The sequence below is a fragment of the Rana temporaria genome, chromosome 3, assembly GCF_905171775.1.
Source record: "Rana temporaria chromosome 3, aRanTem1.1, whole genome shotgun sequence".
NCBI lineage: Eukaryota > Metazoa > Chordata > Amphibia > Anura > Ranidae > Rana > Rana temporaria.
This window is the reverse complement of record NC_053491.1, coordinates 74,004,999-74,024,002: the sequence shown is the minus strand read 5'-3', so window position 1 is coordinate 74,024,002 and position 19,004 is coordinate 74,004,999. Positions and strand designations below refer to the sequence as shown.

The following is a 19,004-nucleotide window of genomic DNA, read 5'->3' as shown; positions in this document are numbered from 1 at the left end:
TCACCAGGGAGAAAGCCTCACATTACTGTGTGTAGTTACAGACAGAAGAACAGGAAGTGAGGATTTCTCAGAAGAAATAAGGACATTTAAAAGCAAAATCGAAGGATGGGGTAAGTGAAGGAGGACTGCACTAAGGTAAAGAAAGCTATTTAGGGGAAAACAATTGTACCTTTACAACCCCTTTAACTATGTTACTGTGTTACCAAGCATTTATAAATGATAAGTTGCAAAAAAGTGACTCCTGAGGACTCTTTTTTTGAATTATGACATGTTTAGCAAGACAAAGGGTTAACATAATGCACCAAATGACCATACATAGCAAATGTTATATGTATTGGTATATATCAGTTCCATCCTTTCCATGCATAAGAGTTCACCACCCCCATTTGTAGAAGTCTGCCTTGGGCAATCCTCTTGCTGTCAGGTGCTTTCTCTGCGGAGTTCATTGTGAGACGTTCAAGGAGGCGGGTTACGTTTTCTTGGCTGAGAGCTTTCTTTTTTTGTGATTGTGGAAGTTGATATTTACTGGAACAAGTTTCACATCTCAGGTGAAGCATTTGTACAAGCTTCTGAGTTTCACTATTAGTATACAGTACTTTGTCAAATGCAATGAGAGAGAAGATGGTACAGGACTTTCTAGGCACAGTGTCTGCAAAAACAAATCACATATATGATCATGCTGTATGATAACCAATTAAAACAATAATCTCTTTGTGAAATAAAGATTCATTCTAAATGCCAGAAATGTTACGCAGGCGTTACCCTATTAAAGTTTTGGTTTAATTTTTTTCTTTTCATAGTGGAGTCAAATTGACATTTGCTTTTTTTAAATTATATTTTTATTAATTTCCATACTATTAAATACTAAACAGTAACATTATTATCATTAAAATTGTAATAATTATTTAATCAATCCCAACCCCCTCTTCCCACTTCTCCCTCCCTTCTCTCGTAAATTCTTTCAATTTGCATCTTTCCCCTCCTTCCTCAACCTCCTCATCTCCTATATTCCCACTATTTCTACATATTTCTTAGTTGTTTTTTTTTTAACTCTGTCCAACTTTTCCATCTATATATATAAAACTCAACGTGTGTGTGTGTGTATGTATGTATGTATGTATGTTCCAGCATCACGTCCAAACGGCTAAAGATATTAACATGAAACTTGGCACACATGTTACTTATATGTCAGCAACAAACATAGGATAGGTGGTTTAACCCTTACCCACCCCCATTTGCCATGGTCGGGGTTTTCCTTTAAAGTCCCATTCAACTCTATGGGAAATACATGTTACTTCATAACTTCCAAACGGCTGTAGATATTTCGATAACACTTGGTCACATGTTACTTATATGTCCACTTAAACTATAGGATAGTTAATTTATCCCTTAACTACCCCCATTTGTGAGGGTTGGGGGTTTTTGTTTAAAGTCCCATGCAAATCAATGGGAAATGTATGTTCCCACATAACTTCTGTACGCCTGGAGATATTTCAATAATACCTGGTACACATATTACTTATAGGCCAAATAAAAATATATGACAGTTAAATTAACCCTTACCTACACCCTTATATAAACGATGGGTATATTTATATTACTATGATTTTCCTCCCCAAAAGGTTAAGATAGGAAGACCGGGTATTCAGCTAGTACCTCAATAAATCTATCATTCTCCTCTTCTTCACTGCATCGCAGATATTCCATTTTGTATGTTTTCGACTTTATTACAGTTTTTCTCCATTGTTTTGGCTCATTTCTTGAAACAGAAATGACATTCTCAAAACAACATGGACAAATCTCCAAACCACTTCGCCATTGTTCACAACTGAATTGCATTTCTCATTCATTTCATCAAATTGCAAATGTCTCAGTACATGTCTCACTGTCTCAGTACATTTTTCAAATGATTAAGTACAAGTAGCCTACATTTAGCACAATTTCCAATAGAATAGATCTTGTTGATCTAAACTGATTGTCATTTCTTCAGTCTAATGGCCGTTCTCTCCAAAACGTGTCAGCGTCATTTCATTGTTTAAGTCATCACATGCACAATAGTCTGTTCAATTGTCAAAATTATTCTGGAACATAATACCATGAATACCATATATGAATCTCTTGGAACATTTGATAAAATGATTACAGCAATTGACAGTCGGGTGCAACTAGAACTTGACTAACGAAGGAGGAGTTGGAGTTGGTCTCAGATGACCAATCAAACAGTATGTTTAGTTACTGTACCTGACAGGTGCTGTCCATGATTGTGAATGCTGCCAGACATGTATATATAGAGCTTGACCATGCAGGAACAGTACAATGTCTGAACATGGAGTCACCTGGCCAAGTAAATGAACAATGGCAACTGTCTGCTCGATGAAGAAGAAGAGGAGGAGGAGTAAGGTGGTGGAATAGGGGGAAGAGGCCGAGGAGCACGAAGACACCATACTATCCCTGATGAAATTCGGGCCACAATTATAGACCATGTCATCAACCATGGCCTCACAATCAATGATGGAATTATATAATGTATAGGACAGGACACTGTGCATAGACCAACAAATATGTTTATTCATTTACATTTTCATTTAGTGTGTGTGATAGGCCTACAGTATAACAGTATCTTACCTCAGTGGGATGTTACATATGATACTAACAATGACAAGAAAAATATTGTAGATGTAGCGCCTGTGTACTTCCAAGTACCGGTGCTATTACTGTAAAAGTTAAGGGATAATCAGAGTGTAGTTGACTCTGATTCTGATTGCAATTTTACAAAGGGTCTCTGTTTCAGCTGGGCTGTGCTGCGGGTCCATTCTGTGGTTGCTGGGGTGTCATACCACCCCGGGGCGACAGTGGAGTCCAGGCTGGGATGCCTCTTGCCAGCAGCCAATCGGGAGGGAGTTTCTCTCGCGGGGCATGCTGGGGGAGGGTACTTCTGGAGCAGACGCCATTGAGGCGGGGTTCTTTTCCTGAGGTGGTACCCACCTTTAGGGTGACCACACATCACGCCCCCCGGGCGAGATGGCCTACCAGACAGGGGTGCGCGTGCCACGCGGTGTTCCTGGTTCCGGGACCATGTTGGCCCGAAACATTTAAAGCTGTGGCGGGGCCCCAGTATTCGACTGGGTCCCCAATTCTGAGAAGAACATGTACCCCAGGTTTGGAACCACTGGAATACTGGCCAGTAGTATATTGAACTTGTGGAACATAGAACATTCCTATGTAGCTGTCTGTAACTCTAGTGTATGACTCTTCTGTATGACTGAGTTGATGTTTTCTTTTTTTACTCTATTGTAGAGAATAATGGCACTGGAAGGAAACGAGACCTCTCACATACCTGTGTATGTGGATGAGGCTGGCTTCAACCTGGCCAAGGGCCAAAGACGTGGCCGTAATTTTATTGCCCACCGGGCCACGGTGGATGTCCCAGCCCAGCGAGGGGGCAATATAACTATGTGTGCTGCCATTTCTGAGAATGGTGTGGCCACTCACATCCCCAGTCTTGGCCCATACAATACACAGAAGCTCCTCATCTTCTTGGACCACCTTCATTTGGATTTGATGCCTGAAAATGAGAGAGGTCTCATAGGGCCTCACCTACCACAAAATATAATTGTATGGGGCAATGTGAATTTTCACCATGGCCCGCTTATCAAGGCCTGGTTCACTGCTCATCCAAGGATGGATATGGTGTTCCTACCACCTTACTCTCCTTTCCTCAATACTATTGAGGAGTTTTTCTCCGCTTGGAGGTGGAGAGTGTATGAGCATCGGGCTCAAGATCAGAGGTCCCTGATCCATACAATGGACGCTGCCTGTGAGGATATTACAGGAGATCAGTGTAGGGGATGGTTGCAACATGCACACCATTTCTTCCCTCGTTGCATCGCAAGGGAGGATATACACTGTGATGTTGACGAAAATCTGTGGCCAGACAGACAGCAGCGTGTGGATGGGCAGGAGGGTGAGGATGGTGGCCAGGAGAGGGAGGGTGAGGACAGCGACCAGTGAAGAGATGTTACAGTAGTTGTGAAACTCCAGCTTTATTTACAGCATTGTAGGCTAAATGTAATTTTCCTTGTTTCATGTTTGTGCATTTATATTTCCGTATATATTATGCTGTATACATTTTTTTTTTACTCTGAAGTATGGAAGTTACCGTATTTATCGCTGTATAACGCGCTCCCGCGTATACCGCACACCCCTAAAGTTGCCCCGAATCCTGTGGAAAAAAACTTTTTTTTTTACTTACAGTTTTGGTGTCTTGCGCGGCGTCCATCGGCGGCCTCGTCGGGTCCGGCGTCCATCTGCGGCTTCGGGTGTCCTCTTCGTCGGGTCTGGCATCCTTCTGTGGCTTCGGGTGTCCTCTTCGTCGGGTCCGGCGTCCTTCTGCGGCTTCCTCGCATCCTCCCCGCTCGTTTCCTGCGCCGAGTTTGAATACTGCGCCGACATATACCGAGCGCAGTACACTCGTGTATCGTCGGGCAGGCTCGGCAACTCTCGCGATGACGTCCTGTACGCTCAGGACGTCAGCGCGAGAGGCGCCGAGACTGCCCGAAGATACACGTGTGTACTGCGCTCGGTATATGCCGGCGCAGTATTCAAAATCGTGGCGAGAAAGCGGGTATCGGCGTATACCGCGCATCCACGATTTTGCCCTGATTTTCAGGGCAAAATAGTGCGCGGTATACGCCGATAAATACGGTACTTTGTGTGTGAATGATAATGGTTACAATACTGTAAAGTAATTTTTCCTTGGCAGTATGAGTGCAATGTGTGATGTCAAACCTTGGAGGCGACTCTTACCCTAAAATATTTTCTTTTTTTTTTCAGTTTTATACACAATTGTATTCAATTAGCTAGACAAAAACTGTACAGTAACCATTGTCAATGAAGGACTGGGCTAAGACTGAAAGGTGGACATGAGGGATATTTCAATGGTCCTCTGTCATAGAGACAAAACATCTAAACATTTTGACTTGCAGTGCTTACACAATGCCAAAGGGATGAAGCATTTTGGGGGCACTGACTATTTGAATGAGAAAGAAATTTAGTTTTGACACATGAGTGAACTGTTTTGGGAAAGATATGAACTTTTGAAGGTGAACCATGGTGTTGTGCCGAACCATCCGGGTTATTTTGGCAAAAGTACCAAGAGAGCTGAGAACGTCCGGTCTGTATCAAGAAATGAGCCAAAGCAATTGAGAAAAATATTTGCCATTTTGAGGGCACTGACTCTTTATATGGGAAATGAATACGGTTTTGAAGCAAGAGTGAACAGTTTTGGGAGAGATATGAGCTTTTGCACCTGAGTTATAGTGTTGTGCTAAACTGTAAGACTGTTTTGCCAAATGATCTTAGGCCCCATACTCACGACCAAACATGTCTGCTGAAACTGGTCCGCGGACCAGTTTCAGCGGACATGTTCGTTCGTGTGTAGGCAGTAACGGACAGGATTCCAGCAAACATTCGTCGGCCAGACCGTTTTCCAACGAACAACTGTTTCCTGGTCTTGCTTTAAAACAGTCTGCTGGAATCGTGTCCGTCAGACATGTTCGGTCGTCTGTACACAAAAGCAGCGTACAAAAACCCCGCGCATGCTCAGTCCAAATGAGGAGACGGGAGCGCTCGTTCAGGTAAAACTCGCGTTTGTTTGGGATATGGCACATTCGTCATTAGAAACCTTTTATTCTAGCAAGAGAACAATGTCTTAAAAAGGCGCACTAAACCACAGTTTCTTGCCTCGTTTGATTAATTCTTCTCTTGCTAGAATAACCCCGTTCTCTTGCTGATGCAATTTCAATAGAGTTGTCCCATACTGAAATGTCACATTTCTTGCTTGTGATGTAATCCTTTAATAAGGTTTTCTATGCCAGACGTGTGTTTTGGTTGGTGGTCCTCCATAATTTATAGTAGTCATTTTTGTAAAGGAATGTGCATCTATTTATTTATTTTTGTTGTTTCTAGTTATGTCACCATTTTGTTTAATATATTTTTACATGTTTTTTTTTTGATTTTTTTTTTTTTTTGGTGTTTCATTTGAGAATATTGAACCATGTTGGCACACCAAATGTCCCCCCCCCCAAGGAGTGTGTCCTTTGTAAATGACCCATTGTATATTTATTAAAGGTTTGCTGCCTAATAATCCCCACAGTATAACAAACAATAGACATGTTTTCAAATGAAAGCAAAAAGCCTTTTATTTAGGCAAATGTCATCTCAAAAAATAAACAGAACGGCAGCACTAGAACAGATAGCAAACTATATGCAAACTTGCATTTCCAACATGGTGAAGGATAAACTACCAAGCCTCAGGAGGCAAACACAAAAATATGAAGCAGCAGCACAGAAACAAAGGAACCCAAACTGTGGTAGTCCAAACAATATGTCCTTTATGTGGAAGGAAATGGAAGGCAGAGAATCAACGTTTCCTCCTCTTTCCAGCCTTCCCTCCAGGCAGCCTTCCAGCGGATCTAACACGGGCTCTTGCAGGTGGGGTCGATGTGGCAGCAGGAGGATGGTGTTCCGCAAGCCGGGCCGGGTCACATAGCCCAGTGTCTGGGGTCAGCAGGCCCTTCTGCATCCACCAAAGGACCTGGTTCATCAGGGCCTTTGCCAGTCTTCTCTGGCCCTCCTCCCCTTCATTCAAATCGTGGGCCAATGAGGCACTGAAGGCCTCTGTGGGGTTGAGGGGGGCCCTCATGATGGCGCTTGCCTCCTGTATCATGCGGAGGCTTGCCTCCTCCACAGGCCTCAACTGCCTCCTTCGGCCTGATGGCCTCACCTGGGGGGGAGAAGACTGGCTGGTGGTGGTTCTCCTGGCCGGGGGGACCTGCTGCAGGCCACTGGGCCCAGCCTCCTCCTGGCTGCCACTGACCCCGGCCTCCTCCTGGCTGCCACTGACCCCGGCCTCCTCCTGGCTGACAGACACGTGAGGATCTGCCACCTCCTGGCTGATCTCTTCTTCCTGTGTGCAAAAAAAAGAAAATTTTTTACAATTTTGCTAAATAAAACCACACTCATTTTCATGTTTTTCGTTTAGTATTTTCTGTTCATTATTACTTGAATACACTCTACTTCTGACCCCTGCAGTTGTCATCCCTGACACCTATTTGTCTGTACACCTTTTTTTGTGCTTTTTCCCAGCTTGGCTTTTCTTTTACAATATCAAATCATTAATCCACCAATAATTATTTACGCCAGAAATATAGAGGAAACTACTATACCTCCTTATCGAAGGGTGGCAGATCTGCATCTCTGTCAGCCAGGCCCTCTTCCTCCGACTCTGCAGGGCTGTGCTCATCTGGGGAATGTCCGCTGGAAGGTAGCATGGAGGAAAGGTTGGAAGCAAGACTCGACATCGTTTTCCTGCCTTCCATTTCGTCCCGCAAAAAAGCCATCTGTTTGTAATACCACAGTTTGGGTTCCTTTGCTTGTGTTGCTGCTGCTCCCGATTTTTTGCTTTTATTAGCTTTATATGCTCTTCTGTATGTGCTTCTCAGGTTGGCCAGTTTATCCTTCACCATGTTGGCAGTGCATCCTGGCACCCATGTTTGCATATAGTTTGCTAGCTCTTCTAGTGCTGCCGCTCGTACATCTTTATTACAATATAACGCGTGTTTGGAATTCCACAGGATGGGCGTGTCCTGATATTTTTGGAGTAAGGCCTCTATAGCTTCCTTGGTTTGTAGTTGGTCCATTTCCCGTTATGAAATATGATATTTCTTTTTGAGTCTACATTCGCAAAACATAAACCAAAGAAAAATAAATATTCAAAAGGATCAGCGTTGACCTTGATATAATATGTGTCTTCAAATTTATTACCTATATCTAATTACAAACACAGTCTCTCTTGTTTAAACAATCATTGGCAGCTCGGCCGCATTGGTTGTACCAAACATTGATTTGCTAGATGCAGAGCCATTGTTAACATTGCAGTAACAATTTTTAATATAGAAAAATAAACAAGGATTACAAATGACAGTATTCATCTAGGCACTCTTTCATGTGTAAATCTCATGCCCCTGACAATGGATGACATAAAAGACACTTCCTAATGACCTCTGTACAACCAACACTTGAACAATACTTTGCCTGATCTGAATACACCATTCAAAAACTTGACAATGAGGTACAGCATTGTTCACATCTCTATTTTGTGAGTTGTCCAAAAGCATTTGGATACCAAAATAACATTGTGGTACCCCATAGACAGAATAGCTTAAAAAGGGTGCAACCAACAGCCCAAACCCCCATCCCATGTGTCTACATTTTATAGGCCTCTGCTGATCCCATTTTTAATTTCCTTACCTTCCTGTCTCTCGCTCCTCGTTTCTCACGCTCGCCTAATTACCGCGTAAGATGCGTAATCACGGCGTGCACCTTTTAAACACTCCGCGTATTTATTAAACCCCGCCCTCGTCACCTTTGCTAGGCCCCTAATCAATGTGTTTATGAAATATGGCGTTAACTGTGTATGTTCTGGATGCGCTCGAAGATTCTCCGCGTAACCTACGTAAACACGTTGTTTGCATTCTCTACACTCCGCGTATGTATTAAACGCCGCCCTCTTCTCCGCCCATGGCGTAACAATTCATCTTTTCCCCGCCCATAATCTCTGTGGGAAAGGAAAGATGGCGATGTCACACGAGCGGGCACGATGCTCTCATGCCACAAGTGAAGGGACAGAGGCAGGGACGTCCCGATCAAGGCAAAGAAGATATAAAGCCACTAATATGCGGTTCCAGGAAATGGTGGAGTTAGTTTACATCATGCGAAAGAAGGACTATGATGGTGAGTTAGGGCCATACAAGACCCCTAACCGCCGAAAGGCACATATTATGGACAAGGTGGCGAGGAGAATGCAGAGGATGTTTGGGATCACCAGGTCCAAGGAACAGCTGAGGAAACGCTGGTCAGACTTAAAATTGAGGGAGCCACATCAGATGAAGAAGATCCTTAAAATTCTGCGTAAAAGTAAGTAAATATATTTTGGGGTTGGGGGGGGGTTGATAGTCTGCAATAATGTGTTGCCATGTATATTTCACCATCTGCCTCCTTGGCCTGCTTGTAATTTTAAAGACATGTTGTCATTTATTTTTTATGACATAAATAACTACATATTTACAAATAGTGTTCTTAGTAAACCACGTAACATCACATAGTTTCTCAGAAAGGCTTGGTTATTCCAGGAACAACACACCTGGACATGGCTCACTGGCCAAAAACTGTGTTTGTAAACATTGTGTAAAAGCTAGTTCTAAAAAATAGAATTAGGAGAATGGGAAAGGCAAACAGGATTCATTCTAAAAACAGTGGTAATAAAGCAGATGTTTTCACATCTGCAATGCACAGCACCTGTGTCTCCCCAAATCAAAAATGGGTTTTGGTAGGGTCTCCCAGAAATACAGTTTAGGGGGGACATCCATGTGTGTCACTTTGCTAAAAAGGGGCAGGATCAGAGCTTGCCATAGAAGTAATTCAAAAATGTAGGTTTGGTGAAAGAGAAAAGTAACTAAATGAAAGCCTCTTCTAAGCAATGTGTGCGATTTATGCTCTCCAATATCTGTGTGCTGATGAGTCTACATTTTTTCTATTGTTATTTAAGGGGAAAGAAGTCGCCAGCATTTGGAGGAGGCAGAGAGGGCCAGACAAGGCCAAAATCTTCCATCTCAACATGTGGAGGAGGAGGAGGATGTGGAAGGAGAAGAGGATGTGGAAGGAGAAGAGGATGTGGAAGGAGAAGAGGATGTGGAAGGAGAAGAGGATGTGGAAGGAGAAGAGGATGTGGAAGGAGAGGAGGAAGGAAGAAAGGAGGAAGGAAGAGAGGAGGAAGAAGTAATTTTGGACTTAGAATTTATAGCAGATGAAGGGCAAGTGGCGGAAGAACAATTTGGCGAATTGAAAGAAGGTGGATTGATGGATGAAGGAGGAGTCGAAGATGATGGGGAAGTGGTGGAAGAAGGAGGAGTGATAGAAGATGATGGGGAGGTGGTGGAAGAAGGAGGAGTGATAGAAGATGTCGAAGAGGTGGAAAGGAGAAGCCCATCAGGTCAGTGTCACCCTAGCTTGATTAAAAAAAACATATGTAGATAGGCCTCATCCAAAACTAATTTTGGAAATGACCATTTTTTTTGTTTTTAGGGGAGGAGGATGGTGTGTCAATATTTTCACGTGCAAGTGCTGCTATAATTATTCAACAGGTAATGGAGTGCAGCACTGAAATGCACAATATGCGTGAAAGGATGGTTGTCATGGAACAGAATGTAACAAATGTCCTTTTGGAATGCAGCACGGAAATGGACAATATGCGGCAAAGAATGATGGTCATCGAATCTAATTTTAAAAATATTATTGACATGATGGGCCGTGTCAAAGACTGAAACACCCCCCGCCCATCCCCCGCCCCCACAAACATTTTTACTGTTTTAATAATGAATACGCCAAAATTTGAAGATACACACACAGTGTGCCAACATGTGCTATCTGCCATCACAGAATATCTAGTGTCTGTGCTTTGTGGGTCCAACCCCCTCCTCCATCCTCAAGTAGTTGAGAGGAAGGGTTTGCTCCCACAAAACACAGACATTGATCACCCATGATGTCAGATAGCACATGTGGCCATTTGTCTGTTGAACCAATGACATTTGGCGAGTTTGCACTGAATGTGTGTATCTTCAAATTTTGGCGTGTTCCAGTGTGAAAGCACACCATGACTGACTGCTGTTGTGAATTTTTATATTTTTATAATTTTATTTTTTTACTTTTTGACCATGTTGTACATTTTTGGATACTATAAAGTTTAGACCATAACGAATAAACACCGATAAAAATTCCAAATATATATATATAGAATTATAAATCTCTCTAATCACTGAATTTAGTGAAGTCGAGATTTGACTCCTAAATCTCCACAACAAATATTCGTATTTAAAAACACACCAAAAAAAAGAAAAATATAACAAAAAAAAAAAAAATATATAGGTTTTTGGCCATAAAAAATATGCCGAGAAGAAAAAATACAAAGGCGGTAAACACACCACCAAAAATATTCTATATATATATATATATATATATATATGTAAACAATAAATCGAACTATATTTGATAAACAAAACTGGGAACTTGTTAAAAAATGTATAATCTTCATAATATTTTTTGTTGAATTACCTTAAAAAAAAAAAAAATAAAAAAAAATTATTGTAGACTCCTAAGTACAAAAGCAGGGAGTAATGAAAAAAATATAAAATAATTTTTGGGGTCATGAACAAGCAAAAATAAAAAAACTTGACCTACAAATTTTCTAATGGAGTTGCTTCTTATTTCTAGACTCAATACCCTGTTTGTAGATGAGTGAATACTGTGCAAAATGTGGTTAATTACTAAAAGTGGAGAAATCAATTATGCAGTAAAATGGCAGAAGTTAGTTAGAGAACCAGGAAGACAGATAAAAAGAGAAAAAGCATTAATGACAAACAACTGTATAAAGTCCAATGGTCTAATTATTTATTATTTGTGAGAATATTCCTTTCTTTGGGGGCCAAATTAGAAAGAAATATGATCTGGCATAGCAATGGCCCCCCGACCCATGAAGTACTCAACATATTTGTCGCGTACCTCACGAGCTGATTGGGGGGCCAAGCCAGCGCGACCAGTGTCCAGCCCGGGAAGGGGATCTGAGGGTAGTCTTGCCTCAGAACCGATGTCGGGTAGGTACGTCTGGGAGTGCCTGCGTAAAAAGTTGTGCAAAATGCAGCAGGCAAATACAACGGTGTCCAATTTATATTCAGATGTATCGATGTCCTGAACAGGCGGAACCGGTTGGTGAGTATCCCAAAGGCATTCTCGACTACCCTCCGAGCCCTGGCCAACCGAAAATTAAACACACTCCTCTCTGAGGTGAGGGTCCTCTGGGGAAAAGGCCGCATGAGGTGAGGACCAAGCCCGAAAGCCTCGTCCGCTAGGAACACAAACGGAAGTCCTTCCACATTCTCTTCATCTGGTGGCAATGCCAGACCACCAGCTTGGAGACGATCATAGAAATCAGTCCGTGCGAACACTCCCCCATCAGACATCCGGCCATTCTTCCCCACGTCCACATATAGAAACTCATACTGTGCCGACACCACCGCCATCAACACAATACTATGATAACCCTTGTAATTATAATAGTAGGACCCCGAGTGGGGTGGGGGCACAATGCGGACGTGTTTCCCATCTATTGCTCCACCGCAGTTTGGAAAATCCCACCGCTGGGCAAATTGGGAAGCCACAGACTGCCATTCCTGTGGTGTGGAGGGTAGCTGTGGGGACAAACAAAAAAAGAGATTTAGTACTTTGGCACAAAAACATCCTACAAGCATCCTTGTGAAACTTCACAGTATTAAAATTGCATTTGAAAAATGTGCATGGAGAATTTGGGGAATGAAATATATAGGGCCACTTAATTAAGAGACTCCACAGCCCTCTGATGGGGACTAAAAAAGTTTGAAGGGGGGGGGGACACAAAAACCAAAAATTAGATTTTTAAAAAATGGAAAGGTGGGTTTGTCCCTAGGATAGCATGCTAGACAGGTTAATATTGGGTAAGGGACAAATATGCAGGTAGGTCAAGAATAAAACATGTAAAGCTTATATCAACATGCATAGGGAGAAAAGGGAACGTTAGTTAAACACACAGCATATCTGGGAAATTAAAAATAAAGTTAGTTGGCCACATTATTACAGCCAGGAAACTTACCTTAATATACTCCTCATGCAGAACTTTGATGATGGCAGCACACGTGTCCGGTATGATGACCCCAAGCGCCTGCGGAGAGATGCCTGTCGAGAACTTGAGGTCCTGCAGGCTCCTCCCAGTCGCCAGGTACCGCAACGTGGCAATAAGCCTCTGCTCGGCCGTGATGGCTTGGCGCATCACAGTGTCCTGCCTCGTGATATAGGGGGACAGAAGTTCCAGCAGACTGTTGAATACGGGGTCCGTCATGCGGAGAAAATTCCTAAAGTCATTAGGATTATTCTCCTGGATTTCCCTAAGCAGAGGCATATGTGAGAACTGGTCACGCTGGCGCAACCAATTCTTGGTCCAGAAACGCCTCCGCCCCCTGTTTCTGGCCAAAGTACTGGAAAAATGAACATATCCAGCAGCCATCCCATAAACAGCACCAACTCGCGAAAATTGACGCTGCTGCTCCATCATGGCTTCAAACCGGCCGGCTGGTCAGTCAAGATCACACTCAAACAGAAAGCACTCGCAAATCCAGCACTACCTGCGACAAACGCGTGACAAACAGATACGAGCGCACAGGATGCAACTGCAAAAGCAGAAACAACCTGCTAGCCTATAGCCGAATGACAACTACGTTACCGCAAGCACACGCACTGAACCCGTGAATACATGCTGTCAAAGCCTGGAGACCGAGAAGCGCGAATCAGCTCTAACCAAACCTTCACTAACACGAGCAAACCCGTAACTAGCAAAAGAGGAACAGAGGGCGGCGCCATTAAGTTTGGTCTTCCCCTTTATAGTGACGTCGTACGTAGTTTACGTGCACGCGTTCCGGTACGACGGTAATTTGGTCCGCTGGTGTGTACAAGCCAGCGGAACCAAACAAAAATCAGCCTTGTACGCCGGAAACTGTCCGGCAGACAGTTTTCAGCGCACAGATCCGGTCGTGAGTACAAGGCCTCAGAGTTTTGAGAATGTCATTTCTGTTTCAAGAAATGAGCCAAAACAATAGAGAAAAACTGTAATCCAGTCTCCTGTGGTGGGGCTCTATGGTTTTTGCCAGTGTCTTGATATCAGACTCTTTACTACATTCATTAAATGTGGTATGACTGTATTCTTGTATTGTTTTATTAGGCTATTTATGGCATGAAATAATATACAGGGATATGGGGGAAAAAAAATCTACACACACACACACACACCTACACAGGTTGAACTGGATGGACTGTTGTCTTTATTCAACCTTACCAACCATGTAACTATGACATAAACAGACCGTAATCAACATTTGTTTTTGACCGCAGTGACAAGGAAATTTAAAGAGGTTCAAAAATGTTTCTCAGGCAAACAAATTTCAAACAGTGTATGTGTATTTTATTTTGTAAAGTCCATTTGTTCCAAAATCGAATAATAAAAGTGAAAGAAATGCTTTTGAACATTTTTCCAAGCCATGGAATGTACTGATATTTTTTGCTTCAATCTTTGTATGAATGTTTGTTCAAAAATATACTTGTGTATGACCAGCTTATATTGCAGTATCTTTTAATGGACTACTTGCGTGCGTTTTAATTTTGCATTGTATTGCTTTGTTTTGAAAATGAATAGCCTTTATGCCCCTCTTTTGGAGATGTTTCGGTATTGGCAGGAATTGCTGGATTTGTTAAATTCTGTATATGATACCCTGCTGACTCCAGATCCTGTTCTATGCCTTGTAGAATATATATATATATATATATATATATTCTAACAGCCTTGATTGTGATCAGGCAGAGGCTATTATTGGATCTCTTTTTATAGCACAAAAGCTGCCTCCTGTTGGGTCTCACCCAACCCTCCTACTCTTGGGGACTGGATTCTGGAAATGGATAAATATGTAATAGATATGTAATTCTCCTAGATCTTCCTCCTCAGTAATGGGGTTGTGGTCCCTTTAAGAACATGTGGTCCATATACTGGGGTACACTCATATACCATGTGGGGACATAGCGGATAGCCCAATAGTGTAATATGCTTAAAATGCTGCTTATGTCAATAAACAATTACAGAGGCATATCAGGGATACCGTTCTACCTGAAATCACATCACTTCTGGTCCTCACTCCTACAGGCTCCGCCCTATGTGTTACATCATGCGTCATGTGACTTCATCAGGGGGAAAAACACAGTATCGGCTTTGATTGGCTGTTAGTAATAGTTACCCGGAAACTATGACATGACATCACTTCCGGTTTACTCGGAAACCATCTGCGGCATTTTTTGAAAATCAAAAGCATTCAGAAACACCAATAGTGGTGTTTTTGAATGCTTTTAAGTGCATATAAGGGATTTGGAGTCTTATAGACCCCAGATCTCTCCATAAAGAGTACCTGTCATATGCCTATTGCTGTCACAAGGATGTTTACATTCCTTGTGACAGCAATTAAAGTAATGATAAAGAATTAAAACAACAGTGTAAAAAAATAAAAAATAATAATAATTAAAAAAAAAAGTGCCCCCGTTCTCCCGTGCATGCGTGCAAAGGTGAACACGTGCTTTGCAGATAGCAATTGCAAATAGCAATCGTCCCACACATGTGAGGTATCACCGTGAACATCAGATCATGGAAAGTAATTCTAGCACCAGACCTCCTCTGTAAATCTAAAGTGATAACCTGTAAAGGCTTTAAAAATGTAGCCTATGGATAGTAAAATGTACATCGCTTGTCTCCTTTGAATGGGCGTGTGCATTTTTAAATGTGTGACATGGTTGGTATCTATTTACTCAGCAGAATATCATCTTTTATATTTAATGGGACTATATATATAGGGGGCAGATCCAAGTACATTGGCGCATTAATGCGCCGGGCGTAGCGTATCTAAGATACACTACGCCGCTGTAACTTACTTTTTTTGGTTTGAATCCTCAACGAATTTGCGCCGTAAGTTACGGCGGCGTAGTGAATCTTTTGCGGCGTAAGGGAGCGGAATTCAAATGGAAGTGATGGGGGCGTGTTTTATGTAAATACGTTGTGACCCGATGTAAACAACGTTTTTTTTTAACTGTGCATGCGCCGTCCGTGGGGGTATCCCAGTGCGCATGCTCGAAATTAACCCGGAACAAGCCAATGCTTACGATGGTGACGTCATCCTACGCAAATCCCTATTCGCGAACGACTTACGCAAACGACGTAAAAAATTCAAAATTGTACGTGGGAACGACTGCCATACTTAACATTGAGTACGCCTCAGAACAGCAGCTTTACCTATACGCCGGAAAAAGTCGAACGCAAACGACGTAAAAAAATTCGCCGGGCCGACGTACGTTCGTGGATCGCCGTAACTAGCTAATTTGCATACTCAATGCGGATTTTCACGGGAACGTCACCTAGCGGCCGCCGAAAAATTGCAGCTTAGATCCGACGGCGTACTAAGACGTACGCCTGTCGGATCGATCCCAGATGCCGTCGTATCTTGTTTTGTGGATACAAAACAAAGATACGACGTGGGAAATCTAAAATTAATCCTTTTGTGGATTTGCCCCATAATGTTTGGAGGTTCTAAGCAATTTTCAAACAAAAAATACTGATTGTTACATGAGAACAAAAAGTGCTAGAAAAGGCCCAGACTGCAAGTAGTTAAGCAAAGGGATATTTCTTTAGAGAAAGTTTTTAGCAAAATAGATTTACACATGGGAAGATTTTACTTCACTTCCTGTTCCTGTGAAAACTCAGAAATGCTGGATTTCATATGAGTTTCAGTCTCACTTTTTATTTGTCCTGTTGACCAAAATCACCAAAAGTGAAAATGAAAGAAAATCGAAATTTTTTGATTTTGACAAGAATAATAATAGACTGGAAATCTTCCAAATGGAACACTAGTTTGGTGACCCTGGTGCCAACCAGGGATTTACTCACTTTAAGAGAACTTCCTCTCTTACTTTCTGTTGACTATGGGACAGGAAGTATAGGGAAATCTACCCAATGGGACACAGATGGCAAAAAAAAATACCTAGCAGGTCTATCCTTTACTTCAAGTGTCTCCACATTTTTCAGTACAAGGGCCGCATCATTTATTTTACAAACATTCACTAGTTCAAAGAAATTCCCATAAGTGTTTTTCTTACATCAGTGTCCCTATAAGAGTTTCACCTACATGAGGCTCCCCATCAAAATCCCCCATTACATCAGGTTACATTAGTTGCACACATTTGCAAATATATGTGGAAACTGCAGTGCCTCCGCTATACACCAGGGTCCGTATCAGAGTCTCCCCTTAATTTAGGATTCCCATCAGAGTCCACCTTACAACAGAATCCCCATCAGAGTTCCCTCTTACATCATATTCTCTATCAGAGTTCCCTCTTAAAGCAGGGTCCCCATCATAGCCCCCCTTTATAGAAGCAGAAATCAATGGCAGTTCCTGTTTTACTGTAATCCCCAATCAGTGCACATATGCAATTGACCCTAGCCGGGGGCCAGATAGAATCTGTTAATCTTGTTAGCATTTAGTTCTACTTTAAATGGAATTTCATTGAAAACTTTCTCCATTGACCTATTCCTCTACTGATCACCTTATCAAGGTTATAAATGTTTAAAATACATTTGTAAAAAGATCTGTAGAATGTAGCAGTTATTTTATAAAAATGAAAAGTTACATTGCTTGTGAGTCAGTAATTTTCAATAGCGATGAGATGACAATAATGAAGAACTTGTAAGCTTATAATAGAAAATTATTCCTGATTGGTGGGATTATGATACTGATTACTGACGCACCTTTTTCCCGTATTCTGTTCCAGCTGGTTTCTGAGGCTACAGTTGTGTTGAATACATCAAGGTTGCTTTAGTGTCCAAGCTTGCAGCTTCTTGAATTATAATTATGGAGATGAAACCACCTGCATGTCTTGAGAAGATATATCATACTAGACATACTGTATAAATCCAACATTGTCAACTATATAAGCATAAGTATAAAAGGTAAATACAAAAAATACAGTTATTTGTCAAAACTTTCAACTTGTGTGCCAGCAAGGTTGTATTTTTTTAATGGACTTGGCCTCCCCTCTGATTTTTGTGGTACTTTCCATTGCTTTGTACATAAGTGGTGTCCCGATGAAACTTGTTCTGCAGGATTAGTTTGAAAATAGTGTAACCAGGCACTAAGAATAAACACACAAAACAGCTGATCACTAATTGCATTTCCTCTTTGTGTCACCCAACCTTTACTGATTCACGTCAAGATTCTGTGCAGAATGGACAGAGTTGCATGCGAATATTTAAACAAATCAAAAATTTGCAAATTGCTCATTGCCAATGTCTCTAGGAATAATATGTAAAAATGTATTTATATTTTGTGGTATTGAGGGTTTGCAGAAAATCAAGCTTACATTTGCTAGTTGAAGTAATAAGAAGGAGTAGAGCATGTTCACTTTGCAATTTTTATTTACCTGTCCCTTGTGCATTTCTTGTTCAATCACTGCACATTTGTTCCAAACGTCTTTATTAGTCCAGGTTCACACTGAGCTGTGGGAATGAAGCCATGCGAGTTCAGCTGAACTCGCACAATTTCACTCCCGCTGGTCAGTCCCGATTTCGGACACGATTACAGGTACATCTGTCAATGAAAATTGTGGGCCGAAATCGCAAAAAGTAGTACAGAAACTACTTTTTGAAATCGGTGCGGCGCCGCACCGATTAGGATGGTACCATTGCTGGCAAATGCCGCCGTTTTGAAATGCGATTTGACATGTCCAGTGTGAACCTGGGCTAAAAGGTAATTTTAGTTTCCTAAGAAACTTCTCCATGCACATTGACGGTTTGCAGTGCAATTATGCTTTAGTATGACAATGCCACAATTTTTCTGCACTTAATGGAGATGCAGGTTGGAAACCAGATACGCTTAAAATAGGCTCCTACGCCGTCGTATCTTAGGGTGCATATTTACGCTGGCCGCCAAGTGGCGCTTCTGTTGAGTTCGGCGTAGAATATGCAAATGACTAGATATGCCGATTCAGAAACGTACGTGTGCCCGTCGCAATTAGTAATGCCGTTTACGTTAGAGATACGCCGGCGTAAAGATAAAGCTGGTCCCTAGGTGGCGCAGCCCATGCAAGGTATGGACGTCGGAACAGGCCTATCTTTTTACGTCATTTGTGTAAGTCGTATGCGAATCGGGCTGGACGTAATTTACGCTCACGTCAGAACGGCGTACTTTGGAGCAATGCACACTGGGATATGTCCACAGACGGCGTTCGTAAAAAGCGTCAATCACGTCGGGTCACAAGTAATTTACATAAAACACGCC

General features: G+C 42.0%; 1 long non-coding RNA gene across 1 annotated transcript; it reads right to left on the bottom strand.

The window, feature by feature from the left end:
* Positions 1 to 251: 251 nt before the first annotated feature.
* LOC120930296 lies at positions 252 to 17,581 on the bottom strand. The gene is made up of 2 exons (XR_005747692.1): positions 17,477 to 17,581; positions 252 to 649 (listed from the first exon to the last, which is right to left on the bottom strand). It is a non-coding gene; the product is annotated as an uncharacterized LOC120930296 (long non-coding RNA).
* Positions 17,582 to 19,004: the final 1,423 nt, after the last annotated feature.